General features: G+C 42.9%; 1 protein-coding gene across 1 annotated transcript in view; it reads left to right on the forward strand.

The window, feature by feature from the left end:
* LOC136424108 (sperm receptor for egg jelly-like) overlaps positions 1 to 16739 on the forward strand; it is a 56497-nt gene that overhangs the window by 694 nt on the left and 39064 nt on the right. The window lies entirely within an intron of this gene.

Raw genomic sequence — 16739 nt, forward strand, 5'->3', positions numbered from 1 at the left:
ACATCCGCAACTGGTACACACGGTTAGTACCACTACACTCGTACATCCACAACTGGTACACACGGTTAGTACCGCTACACTCGTACATCCACAACTGGTACACACGGTTAGTACCGCTACACTCGTACATCCACAACTGGTACACACGGTTATTACCGCTACACTCGTACATCCACAACTCATTGACCAGGTACACACGGTTAGTACCGCTACACTCGTACATCCACAACTCGTACACACGGTTAGTACCGCTACACTCGTACATCCACAACTGGTACACACGGTTAGTACCGCTACACTCGTACATCCACAACTCGTACACACGGCTAGTACCGCTACACTCGTACATTCACAACTCGTACACACGGTTAGTACCGCTACACTCGTGAAGCAAGGACTGGGGTTGATTGATTGATTCTCAATTGATTAGTTTGTTTATTCATCTATTGATTGATTGATTGATCGGATCATTGGTGCCATTGGTTGGTCGGAAATTTTGCATGTGTAAAAAGTCCGAATGATCTGACTGGTTACGGATGAACTTGCGTTATTTTTGGTGTTGATCAGATGTTTGTGGATGTAGAAATCGACACTGCTTCTGGAAAGACAGTAATCTGTAAGTATCTAAGGACGTTAAGAATTGAAAATGTTCTCTCGTGTTCCTACATGCTCTTTAAGCCCAGGTTACACATAGCCGAATATGGCTCCCGAACGCTAGCCGACTCGGGAGCAGTCTGACCAGTTTTGGGGCCACGCTTATCTTTGGCGCCGAACATGCGCCGAAGATGCGCCGATCGTCTCCTAACCAGTACACGGATTACTCCCGAATGGTCCCCGAATGCTTTATTGCCTACTCCCAAGAATCCCGACCTCTAGCCGCAGACTGCCGAATCTCTCCTGACTAATCCCCGACCGATGGCAGACCTTCTCACGAATTGAAATGGACATATTCAGCGACTTTCAAAAGAGAGGTCATTTTCGGTTTTAATTAAAATAATCCATTCTATTATGTTGTCAACATCACCGAGAGATCGAATTCGGATCATGGCTAGCTTTAATACTGCTTTTAGTGTTCTTCTTTGTTTTTGGTCGTGTGAAGGTCGGGGGTGATTCGCCCACGTTCCGATAGTAGTCAATTGGTTGAGAATTAGTTGGCAGAGATTTGTTTACGGCCTTGGGGTGAGTTATGGGTAGGTTGGAAACGAGTTGGGAGTAAGTCAGTAGTGTTTCTGGCGTGGTTAAGGTTCTAATTTTACTGCTGACTCAATCCCGAATACCAGCCGAGCACTAGCCGACCGCACCGAACACCAGCCGACCCATTTCATACCCTCCCTCCAGAGCCGAATGTTTTGAAATTTTCAAAACATTCGGCTGGCGCAGCCGAACACCAGCCGAATCAGCCGAACGCCAGCCGACTCAGCCGAACGCCAGCCGACCTAGCTCCCGAATCACTGCCGAATCACTCTAACCATGGTCGGGGGAGAGTCGGGAGGCCATGTTCGGCTATGTGTAACCTGGGCTTTACTTTCACTTCCCTTCGACCCTAACCACGATCGCAGTCTCGGGAAAAGTGTGCGATTCTACCTTACATTTTGTACATATACACCACTTCTCGTGTCTTACCCTAGTCAGTCAGCATACTACGCGACAGACCCAGTCTTTCTTGACACGCATTTGTACACATGCGGCACCAAGGCGACCTTAATCCGCCCTTAGAGTTACCCGGAATGGCTGAAGAGCACTAACGAACCATGGGACTTACAGTTCAAACAGGAACTCAAGAAATGTCATCATGACATCGAAAGAGGACACCTTGGGGTATCTTTGGAAACCACGTCATCGGCAAGTATTAAGACATGAATCTTGCAAGTTGCACTCTATTATTATGTTTTCTCACTTAGATCTTGGGCTCCTAGCGGCTTGTTATGGTACTGCAGAGGAGATTTCGTTTTTTATATCTCGTGTTCTGGACATGCTATGGTCATTTTATTTTATCGGTAGATAGCTCTTTGGAGGGAGAGTAGGTCTTGTAGGTTTGCGCCTCCTAGTGGATTTATTGGAACTGCAGGAGCCGATTTGTTTCAAACTTTGAAAGATTATAACTCAAGAAGGGGTAAACGGATCGTCATGATTTTTGACATGTAGACAGCTTGAGTAATGATTTCCATAATCATATGATAATTATGCTCATATGTTAATCGTGCAATTCAGGATCTGATTTACAGAATTGACGGCGAAGTTGAGAAATCCGTTGCATTCCATGATGGTACTCTCAAACACATGGCATATGTAAATCAGAAGGAGAGCAAATTAACACTTATGCAAATTTCCATGATCAATAAAAATACTGTACTTCCATAGTGGTAAATGATGAGAATTTCCTTGTTGCGGCATTTGGAAGTTAAGTAAATGTGGACATTATTAGACATAAACCATGCTAACGCATGAGCGTCATTTGGAAGTTAGTAAATGTGGACATTATTAGACATAAACCATGCTAACGCATGAGCGTCATGAATACATACCTGGTAAAACTCCAAGTGAAACTCCTTTTTCCACCAAGTTGTATACAGGATATGACTATTCCTTTGTGTTTTGACCACTGTAGGGGCCCTGGGACAGGCCCTGGCAGCAGGGGAATATTTGCCTCAGTGTGTCAACTGACAGCTGCCACACGTTAGAGAGTCATATCATGCAATGCAGTGGATCTATAAACTCTGTAATTATGTAAGTAAGATTCTAAATTGCATAAGTAGCATATGATAATAAAAACACCACGTAAGCTATCTGCACAGCAAAAGTCATAACGATCCGTCAACACCTTCTTGAGTTATTCTCTTTCAAACTCTGAAACAAAATCGGCCCCTGCAGTTCCAAAAAAGGCCACTACGGAGCCCAAACCTACACACCCCTCCAAAGACATACCTACCACTCAAAAAGCATGACCACAGTAGGTCCAGAATATAGAAATATCAAAACCGGAAGTTCCGCTGCAGTACCTTAGAAAGTCCCTAGGGGGGGGGGGGCAAAATCTAGTCATTTCGAGGTCTCATCAAGACCTACCCACATACCAAAATATATCAAGACTGTTCCATTGTGGACTCATCCATCACGGACTGTTCCATTGTGGACTGATCAACTGTAGACTATTTCATTTTAGATAGTTCCATTGTGGGCTGGTCAATGGCAATGTTTAAAGTTTAGATTGTAAGCAATTCTGGGGTCTGAGAAAGGGGGATTCATTCAGCATAATTGTACATGTAGGTGCCTACTATTTCCTGTTCTCCGATGCTCGCCTTTTGAATTGGAATTGCCCTCTTATCGGCAAACATAAGAGAAGAATGCTGTAAATCCACGCGGCCTAGGTTGTGAGTCCGGCGAAGTAATATAGCAGGGGTCACAGGATGACCTCATCCTAGCCATAGGGCTGGGAGCAGTGGGACCAGGCACATGTCGTGCACAGGGCGTGTTCGGCACAACAAACCTACACAAAAATAGACGGTTACCTTTCTAACCGAGCCATGTCACATACATGCAGTACTGAGGTAAGGCCACTACAGGGTGATCCCTGCTCAGGATGCAGAGCAACAACAAGAAAGGCCCGCCTTCCCGTCCTGTGGGCCCACACAGGGTGAGTACCCACCCATGTTCTTTATACACTCCACCTTTATAGTGCCTAGCCTTGAAAGCAGGCTTGTGAAATTGTTATGTCCAACCATTCTTCCAGGCTCCGTGGATCGCCGGGAAAACAGTAGAAACAAGAGTTCTACGACCTCATACCTTCGCGAAATGATTTTGACCTTTATGACTGACGTATTAGGAGTGTTTTTCATCAATCAAAAATCATACCAGTTGATCCTCCTCACCCAAATAACATAAGTTGTCCAAACCTCCTTGTTATGATTATGAGCTTAACAAAGAAGGTTATGCTAGCATTTTTCATCAATAATGCAAATAAGCTCCTTATTAGCATAATTTGATTCAATGGTGTTCACATTCACACAACTTCTAAATGCAACAAGTATGAAATTGCCGTTATTTACTAGTATGGAATGATAGTAGTTTCTCATGAATTATGCAAATTAGGCCTACATTTGCATAATTTCTATCTATTGACATTCCTCTCTTCCTCAGTTACAAATGTCACATATTTGAATAGTCATATCATGGAACACAGCAGGTTTTTAAAATTGCCTCATTAATTATAATCTGATTTGCATAATTATCATCCAATCATACAAAGCATCACATAAGCTATCTACATACCAAAAATCATGACCATCCATCAAGCCCATCTCGAGTTATATTATTTTCTCATTAATTATGTAAATGAGGTTCTCATTTGCATAGCTGATATCTATTAATATTTCTCTCTTCCTCAGTTACATATGTCACATGTTTGCGAGTCCTATCATGGAAATTGATGAATGTATAAACTTTCCTCATTAATTATGCAAATTAGTTACTGATTTGCATAATAAGTATCCAATCATGTACATCATCGCTCAAGCTATGTACATGCAAAAAATCATGACCTTCCATCAAGCCCTTCTTGAGTTATTCCCTTTCAAAGTCTGAAGCAAAACCTACCCCTGCAGTTCCAAAAAAGTTGCTAGGGGGCCCAAACCTATACCACTTACTCTCTGCCCAACGAGCTATCAACCACTCAAAAATCAGTTCCATAGCATGTCCACAACACGAGATATCATAACAGGAAGTTCCGCTGCAGTACCGTAACAAGCCGATAGGGGGCCCAAAATTTAATCATTTTCAGGTTTCATCAAGACCTACCAACATACCAAATACCAAGACAATCCTTCCAAGAATTCTCGACTTATCGTGTTCACTAACAGACACACAGACATGCTCGGTATTCCCATGCTGTGGCACTGCATTAATGACTGTTCTTACTCATATAAGGCCGTGTATATCCAACTTTGGTCAAAATTTGTATGTTTCAGTCTTTTAATTGGTGTAAGGAGATATCTTTGTGGTTTGGTTTCACATGCTCCGAGTGGACTCTTCCAGGCTGGGAGTAGGTCAAAGTTGACGATTGTTTTCGTCTGTCAGCTGTTACGAGAGAACGAGCTGGTCAACTGTCTATTTTCTTTGCATGATTCTAAAGTAGACAGATGTGGCTTTCTGGTGCATAAGAATTTTGGGGGCTTGCAATTAAGGTGAATCCTTTTCTGAGCCCTTGTTTTAGTGCTTTAAAGCATTACTGCCTATATGGGCAAGTCTATCTTTTGTATCTGCCCTACAGCTGGCTGATAGCCAATTTGTCCCTGGCAGTAACTGACGTTTCCTGCCTGCCTCATGACCCCTCATGACCAACTTTGCACCCATTTACTCGTGTCAATATCCCCTGATGCAATACAGCCCACACGTCGCAACCAGAAAGCATAGTACATGTATGAGCATACAATCTAACACATTTTTACACTTTTCTCGTTAATTATGCAAAACACTTCGCCCAAAATCTAATCATCTTGAGATTTCCCACATACACACCGACACACCAAATACGACAACAAACCATCCAGGCGTTCTCGACTTATTCTGTTCACTAACAGACACACAGACAAGCATCATCGAATAACCTACTCGACGAAACCATTCGTCGCGAAGGTAATTAGCCGAATAGAGTGAATAGTATGCCATTAGGGTAGTCAGCTACGAAGAGAAGCTCAATAGCCTATTGGTCGAGGCTAGGCAGCGCTCAGATCGCATGTTTGGATGTTTGTTTGTTGGGTTGATAGCAGAATACCTTGTCGCTCATCCAGTTATCCTCCCGCTTCTTCTTTCTCTATTGTATTCTCGAATAATGGACCTTCAGTCAGTTGTATCACGAGTCCTTTGTAAGAAATGTGGACAGAAGTCCATCTTGCATGGCATAGTTTAGTCCAGAAAGTAAACTAGAACTGTCCCGGCATATTTTCTATTTTGTCATAAGTACTGTCCAAATAAACACAGCGTCACCATGTCTGTCATTTTGAGCGCTTTTGATATAGTGTTAAATGAGCTCTGGGGATGGGGGCGGCACGCCGGCAAGCTGAGATGAGCTACTCTGCTAAGAGTAGCGATTTTTTTCTCTCTCAGTCAAAGCTGTACGTAGATGTGGACCATCTTCGGGCCCCTCATACGTATGGTGCGCATGGGTTGCGTATACGTTTTCTTGCTTAAAGCCCGTCACACTTGTGCGTATAAACAAGTCCGCATGGGTTGCGTATTAACATGTTTTTGGTCTAGGTTAAGTTTGCAGCCGAATAAGTGATTTCTTAGGTTCGATCATTAGGGTGCACAACGGTGGGTCAAAGTAGAAAACAACTTTTTCCCCGAAAACCTTACTTAGACCAAAACAAATGTTAATGCGCAACTCAGGCGCACATGCATATATTCAAGTGCGTATGAGTTGCGTATAAACATTTTTGGTTTATGTAAAGTTTGCAGGGAAGAAGTTGTTTTCTATTTTGACCCACCGCTGTGCAGCCTGGTTATCGAACCAAAGAAATGACTTCTTCGACTTGCATATACGCACAATTGTTACAGGGCCATAACCAAACACGTTTTTATTCGAACTCGTGCGGGCTTGAATATACGCGCAATGCAAGTGTGAAGGGGGCTATGCTTGTGCGTATATACAAGCCCGCATGGGTTGCGTATTAAGTTAACGTGTTTTTGGTTTAGGTTAAGTTTGCAGCCGAAGATTTAATTTCTTTGTTTTGATAAATAGACTGCTCAACGGTGGGTCAAAGTAGAGAAAAACTTCCTCCCTGCAAAATTTACTTCAACCAAAAAAAGATTACTGCGGAACTCATGCGCACTCGAAAATACGCACAAGTGTGACAGGGCCCTTATGAGTTCCATATTGACATTTTTTTCATACGCAGTCGTATGAACAATACGCACCTCATGCGCATCTCAATCGTTTTGTGAAAGTTTTAGGTACGCAGACATACGCGCGGTACGACACAACACGCCTGATGGCCATGGACATGTACAAACCTATAGTGCGAACGCTGCTAAGCAGCTCAAACGTAAAGAATACGGAGTACATCGGTTCCATGTTGGTCGATTGCGGTACGAATAGGCTATATGTTCGCTTCATGCGCAATGATACGCTTCTCTTGCGGCACGAACTCGAAATACGCTTGGCATTCGTCGGAAGAATGTCAGACATGCGGTCGGCATAAGTTAGATGCATCAAGAATACGCTTGGCATGCGTACTGCATACGCAGCTATTCGCAGCTAAAATAGTGTGGTGCTCCTCGAATATGCAATGGGGGTGCTGAATCCGTTATCAGTACGCTAGGTGTGCGTCATTGTACTCGATTTAAAAAAAACTTTTGAGCGTACGGGCTGCGTATTGACAAAATTTAAAACGGAACTCATACGGAATTACATGTACGCACAACTGTGAAGGGGCCGGGGCTTTATGTTATTATGTTCATTGTTACCTCCATGAAAAATGGAGGTATAGTTTTGGGCGTGTCTGTCTATCTGTGTGTGTGTTTCCAGCATAACTCAAGACTAGTGGTAATTTCGAGCATGATTACATCGAAATGTCTTGACTCTTCAGTGGCAGGTGGCTGCAGGTGTGTGTCCGTCTCCACTTCTGCCGCCGGCATGTCTGGCAGGTGGACATGGCGAGGGAGGAAGTCTGGGAGGGGCATGCCTACAAGGCTTCATGGCGAGGTAGGGTCTACTTTCTGCTTTCTTCAAGACCCTCTTGATAGGTTGAAATGACATTTTTCTATGTGAATATGTCTTGAGAAGACGAAGGTGGAGGTCGATTTTGCACCCGAACTTCCGTATTTTTGCCGTTTGACCTGGTCGTGCTATGGTCTTGATTTTTTTTGTGGCAGGTAGCTTTTGAGGAAGGAGTGGTGTAGTTTGGGTCCCCTAGTTAATAATAGTTAATAAAATCTATATTAGCAGTGTTTTCCATTATAGGACTCAAATAAATGTGGCATGTCGTTTATGGCAGGTAGAACATTAACAGTCATTTGCGTATCAAAATATTTCAGGGAGATATGAGGTCTTGGAACTCTTGTTCGTTCTGCGTAAATGGATGGAATTCAATACTCGTATATGTGACATTTGTAAGCTATGTATAGATGAATATCATTATGCATGCATGTAGATTCAGATGTTCCTTGCATAACTAATAAGGAAATGTGATAATAGCTGTCTTTTATAGGCCCTGTGACGCCAATATTCCCGCAGGAAAATGAATTTCCAGCTTTGATGATATCAGTAGTATCACCGACGGTACTTTTTTCTAAGATATGACAAAAAAATTGCTACATGTGCCACAAAATACGAGGTTTGTAAATCTTACTTCATACTGCCATAGCAGAAGAAGAAATCCAAAGTTCAAACAAAATTTTCAATTCTGCTGCAACAATGAGGTGGCCTCATTATCTCCAGGTAGATGAAGTGCCAGGCTCGTATTACGTGTATTTTTTCCCAGTCGGAGATCCGCCTCATGAGTAGGAGGAGATGAAGAGCAAAAACGTCTAGAAAGACGTACAGAATTCTGCACAGACACTTGAGCCGCACACCACATCTGCTTGAAGTGGTGCACAGTCCCCCTATCCGTTGCAGAGACAGACGCCTTAATTCGACTGACTGATTTCTTGCAAAAGTCTGGAAACCAACATATTAGATTGTCGTGACCTACAGAGGTAAACACTGACTACAAGTCAGTACAAGACTACGTAACCAAGGTCGATCCCTGACCGTTAAACAGAAATCGACTAAACTTCAAGGAATGGCTCTGATTGACACATTGTTTACGAGACAAAGAACGGAGAGACGGGTACTCGCTGTAAAACCGCGTGCTTTGTTATCAGTCAGACGACGGATTGCACACATGTAAGATTTGCTTCAAGCATTGCTTCTAGAGGCTCGTTTCCAAGTGCGCATGTGTCATGGCGACGGTCATGGTTACTGAGGCGAAGCCTTGGGCGACATTCCGCTGACTGTATGGTACATAACGTTATATGCGTGAGAACAGAAGACACGCAGCACAACTGTTCTCTTACTCCGCCGCGTGAACAACATGTTCAGACAATGTGTTTATGTTGTTCAGAAGAAGACCAGTACATTGCTGGCGGTGTCGAGCATGATCACATCTAAATGTCTTGACTCTTCAGTGGCAGGTGGCTGCAGGTGTGTGTCCGTCTCCACTTCTGCCGCCAGCATGACTGGCAGGTGGACATGGCGAGGGAGGAAGTCTGGGAGGGGCATGCCTACAAGGCTTCATGGCGAGGTAGGGTCTACTTTTCAGCAGGTTTATATTATTGTGTGGCGTATAACACGAAACTTCAGGTGAATTTAATAGAGGAGTTGATATTTTGATGATTACAAAGTGCACCGAATAGAATACATATTGCAGGCGTGCCACTAGTTTCGCTGTTAACGGCGCGGTTACATTCGTCGTAGGTCGGTACGATTGTGATGTCGTAGGATTCTCAGGCAGGCTGTGACAGAATCAACCGCTAACAAGAATCAAAGACAGCCTTGTCCACAATAAGACAGCTGGAATGGGTACGACTATACATCCCAAGAGTGCCCTCAGATTGTCACCAGGCCCTTTGGTACGTCCATCTACCTGAAATACCACCAACTTGTAAAAATGAGATAATGTCTAAAAATCTGAAATGTAGATATTCAAGTATATAGTTGTCATTAAAGCGTACTTTTGATAGATATCAAGGTCCAGTGAGCACAGAACCTACAAATTGTTCATTTCAATTCAGGTCTACGTGTACTTGGACATTCCAGGACATTAAGGTTAAGGTGTTGAGGTGTTTTGGAGATCTGCTTACATCCGCTTCTCTCCTCTTCTACCTCCTGTATCCTGCTGGCGATAGCCACAACTTGGTTTTTCGTCGAGTTCAGCCTTTCTACTGTGTGTCTCGGGCGCATTGGTCTGAAATGGCTACATGTAATGAATGGCAGAGAGAGGTTCTTCAATGGAAAAGTGAAGACTCCAGAAGTTGCCGTGGCCGAGAAACGATCTTTACTCCACACTCACATGTCCTCTCCTGTCTATTCCTAGAGCCGGTTTGTCTTGTCTAACATCCTCGCGGTGTTCCTACTTTCATACCTTTCACAACAGAGGAGCCGTCTCACAGATCGAGTCATGATTCAAGATTAGTCGACATATGGGATGTGGTAGGAATGAATCTCGAGGGCAAGGGATAGCCTGGTGCCGTCTTGCACGGCCTTGCACATAATTAGTCATACAGACGTGTCATGCATCGAGTACATTTCTCAGAGAGCTAGGCCCTCTACTTTAATACAAATTTCAATATGCGCTACATTACATAAACAAACGTCAGGTCCGGTCGGCTTAATTCTTTAATTTAATTCTTTAATTCTGCGAGTAAAGTTTCTATTTCTCAGCTCTATTCAAAAGTGAGAACCTGTCTTCTTATAACTGGAGAAGTAAACCGTTGGTTTATGGTACGTTATGGCCCCATTTCAGTCTCACGCGCAGGCGGTAATGTAATGTGACGGACAGGCGGGCAGCGACGCTGGGATTTGCTTTCATTCATGGGAAGCACGCATGTCATCGGCCTGGAGGGGTTAAGGATCCAGAAGTGAGTGCTCGGTTATCATTCAATATATCAAACATTTCGGTATGGTAGCCTTAGAAAGGTGACCTGTTTCACCATACCTTCCACAGTGATCGAAAAGCATAATAGATAAATAAAAAGATACAAAATACCCCTAATCATTCACCGTTCATTCCACGGATTCTGATATATCAACTTTCTCTAATACAGAATTCTCTAAATCTTGTCTAATTGTAAACTATCATTGAATTTTATGGGCGACGCTCTGGATTTCAGTAAAACAAAACTGAGAAAAATAGCAATATCACAAAGTCAATGTGATAGACATCTGTGTGGTCGGGAATCTAGTCATTTCCATTCGTTATTGGATGAATGTATCTTCACTCAATCATTTTAGAACGAATGCAAGACCCCTGTTCTACAAGTGTAGGTCGTGGTGATAAAGCAGAAGTAGAATTACAGTGAAATGACTAATGTATACTACTATGTATAGGGTTTCTTTCTTCTCGCTTCTCCTGTATAGCTGTGAATATACGGACAGAGGGAACTTTTGATACCTGCCAATGGTTTATCTAATTGAACTTTTCTGTGATAGTTAGATATCGAAAACTAGGGAACCTCTCTCTTATACAATTGAAGAGGATAATTTTCTCATTGCTGTATAAAGTAAAGTCAGGCATAGAAAGATACTCGTCTTCTATCCTGTTCAAGTTACAATAGTGATAAATTCTTTGTTATCATTTTATTTATTCTTTATTTAACCAGGGGAACATGTCGCCTTCTTCACGATTTTCAATGTGCCCTGGGGCGTCATGTACAAAATTCAAACAGAACGCAAAGTAAACAAGAGTCTGAAGACCCAAAATCTCCATGATATTAGATATTGCTTAATCCCACTGAAAATTGGATCTCTGCACTGTATCTTTATTCCAGTGCGGGAGTTGATAGACTAGTCGCTCAGGAAAGGAATCAGACCCCTCGTCTCTCTGCACTCGCCCTGCTCTTGTGCCATTCAAGAAATACAGTGATATACCAGTCAGAACTGTATCGCAAATTTACTCAATGTTTCGCCGTAAGGGGTGAATTAGCAGAATTCCTATTGATCGTTGACAGTCAAACACAGTTGATTAGATACTCGATCTCGCTAAGATTTAATAATTTACCTACTGACAGGACTATTATAAAATGACACTCCAGCCGAAGAAGAAGATGACTGTGTTACTTACGTTCAGGACATACTATGTAGACATGTTTGACTTAACCCCGAAGTCAACCGTTTTTGAAATATATTTAAAGAAATTCTGAAAGACACGATTCTCCCTGGCTGGAGGGAACCACTTAGAAATATCAGCAAACTCCACACATATTTTAAAATCAAAAATCATTTTGGTAAGGAAGAATGTATCACATCAATTCATTATAAACCGTTTGTAAAAAGCATAACTAAACTGAGAATCAGCGCACATTGTCTAGAAATTGAAAATGATCGACACCACAACACACCAGGCAGTCAGAGACTGTGTCCCACATGTAATATTAAAGATAAATTTCATTTTGTGATGGCCTGTCCTACTTATGGTAAAGAAAGCTGCGTTGTTACAAAGTAATACTACTAAGACAAACTTTACCCAATCTGGTACATATAACGATATTTCCCATGTATTGTCACGTCCAACTCTATACCGCCTGTGCATAGGTCAATTTCATTAAACTTCATTCTGAAGGCGAGGGAAAAATCATCCATACATGGCTATATTGTAATTCATACACTGTTATCGACAATGTTTTGTACTTATGATTGTAGGATAGATTAGCCTTGCAGTATTGTTGATCTACTGACATACATTGTACTATTTACGATTGTCGAGCAACAAAGTCCATTCAATAATGCTCATCTGGGTTTCAAACGTAAATGCACCACACGTCAGTGAGAGTGCAAATGAAAACTTCGCGACGGCGCCGTCATGAGCTGCCGCGGCAGTGCCGGAGGGGGGGGGGCTTTAGGTGGGCCGGACATGTAGAGGGTAGAAGTCGGTTTTCTTTGGTTACCATAACAAGAGACGAGTCCGATAAACGGTCCGTAAAGTCGGTCTTCCGTGTCAGGTAGGCTGGTCCCAGTGCACACTTCTGTAGTCAGAACATTCTCTCAAACAGCCGGAGTGCATGGACTCCTTCGGCTCTTTGCGTCTCGGAAGAGGGTCAACAGCTTCAGTCAGTCTCACGGCTAACATTGACCTTGAAATAGACATTTCAATTTATTTTTGTTTTAGGGTAGCTCCCTAAGTGGCTGAGCACTGCTTTACGTTGAGGCCCTGGGTATACACATACGGACGATACAATGATATGTATAGACGGACGACTACATAATTTGCTGATTTTATTATTTTACATTAAGATCATGTTATATTATTTTATTTTGGAACGAAAAGAAAATTGTGAGCATCGGTACATGAGGCTACGGGCAGAGTTCCGACCTCCATTTGCTGTCGTTCTGCAAACACAGGACTTGTGAGTGAGACTTCACTTCTCAATGTGCCTCCGAACAAGTTTTCTTTTGAACAGGAATGATTCTTGTCCAGTCCCCCTGACTTCTTCGTGCGTATGACTGACCGTGAACAATGATGGGCGATAGAAAAAGCCAACAGCCCTTCATTCATGTCATTGTCTGTTCTGTAAACAAAGGGCACGGTGTCTAAGTTGCCGTCACAGCCTGGCGTTCTTCCAGAGTTAGATGTCCACAGATGTAAACAGAAAACACAGCTCCGCGGAATCCGCACTGTTGTCTGAAACAAGCCGCCACCATGCTTGACAGGGCGTGCACGGCGGCCTACCCAACCTCGCTCGGGCCATTGTTGGACATGGAGTCGTCTTACGTGACGGCATCCTGTTGGAATTCTGCTTTGTCCGGAGGAAGATCCCTGTGACAGTGTCCCCGTCGGCTTGTGGCCTCGACAGGCTTGCGTGCCTGTGTGTAAGCTCTCCATGTCACGCCACAGGTGCTTTGAAAACTAAACAATTTAAACACCTGAGACGTTCCCTTAAGGTATTTCACAGTTTTCAGACTTGCGTCAGTTCTTGCCTGAATGAATGAAGCTGTTTGGTTTGCTCGCCTGACCACGTACGGATGGCAGTTTGCTGCACCTGCAGGGGGTGTCTGAAGCTACTTCTACACAGTATACAACTGCCAGTGTTGGCTCTACGGTGGTGTTGATTTGTAGATATTTTTGTTTACCAACTTCATAACCTAAACGGTTACAAATTGGTTTCCTTGATCTGATGAAAACTTTGAAAGAAAAGTCGAAACTGTTAATCTTAGGATTGTTGTTCCTGTCGCCGTCATTCCGACTGTCCATTGAATTGGTATTTTCGTCGAAGGACGTAGAAGTGAGATTCTGAGCGCCCTATCATTATACCGCTTGTTATCCTGACTTGAATATATTTGCTCTGACAACGCCACATAGTAGAATAGTGTTGAACTGCAATTCGGTCCTGCTTCAAGCTGTGAATGTTATGTAACAATCAATAACTGTGCGCCTCGAGTCAAAGATAGAGGAGTGTACATGCCGTTCTGTAGGTCTTAGAGTGAATTAAGATGAAAATAAGTCCGGGAAAAGAATTTGTCGAACTCACCAGTTCTCCTTCGTTCTCGATACAATCAAAAACAACAATAATCAATAATTAAACTGATCTGCACTCAAATGCAAGATATTTCACTCCACATCCGCTACCCGTGCAAAGATGATCTGTTCCAAATGAACCCTGTGCAAAGAATGGATCATTCCAAAAGTATGAGCGTAGTCAAAGACTATCTATTGATGTAACCCACCTACTGCACGAGAGCTACCTCAATACTAATCACCAAGCGTATCTACCGGTGGCAAGACAATATCCACAGGTCCAAACAGTATCCTACCGGCCACCGTACACTGCTGCGTCTACAATGACACTGTAGCTGTGACGCAACAAATGTTAAAGTTTGATTTGAAATAGGCACAACAGATTTCCACATTTTCACTCCAGAAACACGTAGTCTGCTTCTTCAGATACTATCTTTCTAAATAAACGAGTCAATTGTACTGCAGCTGGCAGCTTGATTTCAATATGATCAAGCAGCAGTTCCAATATGCAGCAACAATATTCTGATACAGCCCACTCGAGGCGTATTCTGCAACATATAGTTCTCATGTGCAATAAGGTAGATGACAATGGTATATGTCTATTTAAATATATATATATATATATATATATATATATATATATATATATATATATATATATATATATATATATATATATATATATATATATATATATATAGATATATAGATATTGATGTCTTATGCACTTGAGATATTACCACAGAATAGAATACATCATTGCAGAAAACCCAGGAAAAATTGAGAAGCATTTAGTTATTTGGAAAAGATGCCAATTATTTAATTGGTTTTCGAGTTGCTTTCATGTTCACATGTACTTGTATTGCCAAATTTCATTGTTGTTGGAAATTCTAAATAAAGGTTTTAAAAAAAGAATAGGAGAACCACGTTTTATACCAAAACTCTGAATTGAAATGTTAATGAGGTGAAGACAATTTAGGATCGTTCAATAAAGACTGAGTCAAGACAAGGTTGTATGCAAGTCAATTCGCCCCTGCTGTTTCTGATAATGTTCGTCTGGGTGGAGGGGAGTGCCTTATCCCAAGTGCCTGAAAGTTCGACGCGTAGACCTCCTTTTCGGGAGGGTTTGTACATCCTCTCATATATTGCTTCTCTAACACCCTGTTCGAACCAGTGGGTCTAGGATATCTGTGGATTCAAGATTGAAGCCCCGGTCACACATAGCCGAACATGGCCTCCCGACTCCGAGTCCCCCGACCATGGTAAGGAGTGAGCTAGGTCGGCTGGAGTCGGCTGGCGTTCCGCTGAGTCGGCTGGCTGGTGTTCGGCTGCGCCAGCCGAATCTTTTAAAAATCTTAAAACATTCGGCTCTGGACGGAGGGTCTGGAATGGGTTGGCTCGTGTTCGGCTGGTGTTCGGCACGGTCGGCTAGTGTTCGGCTGGTGTTCGGGAGTAAGTCAGTACTCTATCCGAAGCGAACCATGGCGAAACTCCAGAAGATGGTTAAGGTATGGGCAAAAGTCCGGAGTGTCGCCCGAAGGGTCACTGAACGGTCTCTGAACAGAGAAGAAAGAGCGCGGGTGGGTGGGAGTTTTCCCGAATCTCCTTTACCTAACCCCATCACACTCCTTCACAGCGCCCCCTTGCGTTAACCGTCTTATTCGACTGGATACGTGAGAATCTTCACAGTAACACCAACCATATTTTTGACACAACAAGAATACAGCGACTTTCGTAAGGTTTTCTACAACTATACATGTTATCAAACAATTAGCCTATATACAAGTATACGGATACCGATTTCGGCATTTGATTAATTGCTTCAAATTTCTTGTCCTGGTGATTGCATTATAATGCCTGGTGGCGCTATGCGAGCCATGTCAGTGCCTGTTTTGTTTTACGTTTCGAGCTGCCGCTTCTGCGTGGACGAATTCGAGATCTCTAGTTTAGCCCCCTGGTGACGCTATGCGCCCCGCGATTTACGCCTCTACGTGGCGAAAGTCGTGTCTCGAATTGCGCCAATTCGAGAACAATGGCCTACCTGGCTATACTAACGAACTCGTAAGGGACAGAGGCCAGAACAACTACCTCACTCCCTTACATTTGTTGTTTCTTATCTTCCCCTAATTAATTTTGGAAGACTTCAGTCATTATTATCCGTTTTCCGATGGGTTTTTTTTTTTTGCAATGTACGGCATATATTTGCTCATTTTTGTAGCTTTTTTGTACGATCTACAGTATGGTCTCAAACGTTTTGTTATTGACACCATGTCTTGGCTGTTACCTTGCAGGCCTGCATCAATGGTACTTCCTTGGTACTTGGTTCAACACAGTGTCGCACACCATATGACCTTATATGGCAATACCTTCCAAAATTGTTGTATAGCCGTTGCCTTATATGGCAAGGGAGCAAGAAAAGCTTGATTAGCATGACACATAGGAGGGCGACCGCATGTAACTGCTACAACTGTTCGGAAATATCATTGCATTGTGGTTTCGGACTTTGATATCCTGAAAAATGACCATATTACATCT

Source organism: Branchiostoma lanceolatum, chromosome 18, assembly GCF_035083965.1.
Source record: "Branchiostoma lanceolatum isolate klBraLanc5 chromosome 18, klBraLanc5.hap2, whole genome shotgun sequence".
NCBI classification, from domain to species: Eukaryota; Metazoa; Chordata; class Leptocardii; order Amphioxiformes; family Branchiostomatidae; genus Branchiostoma; species Branchiostoma lanceolatum.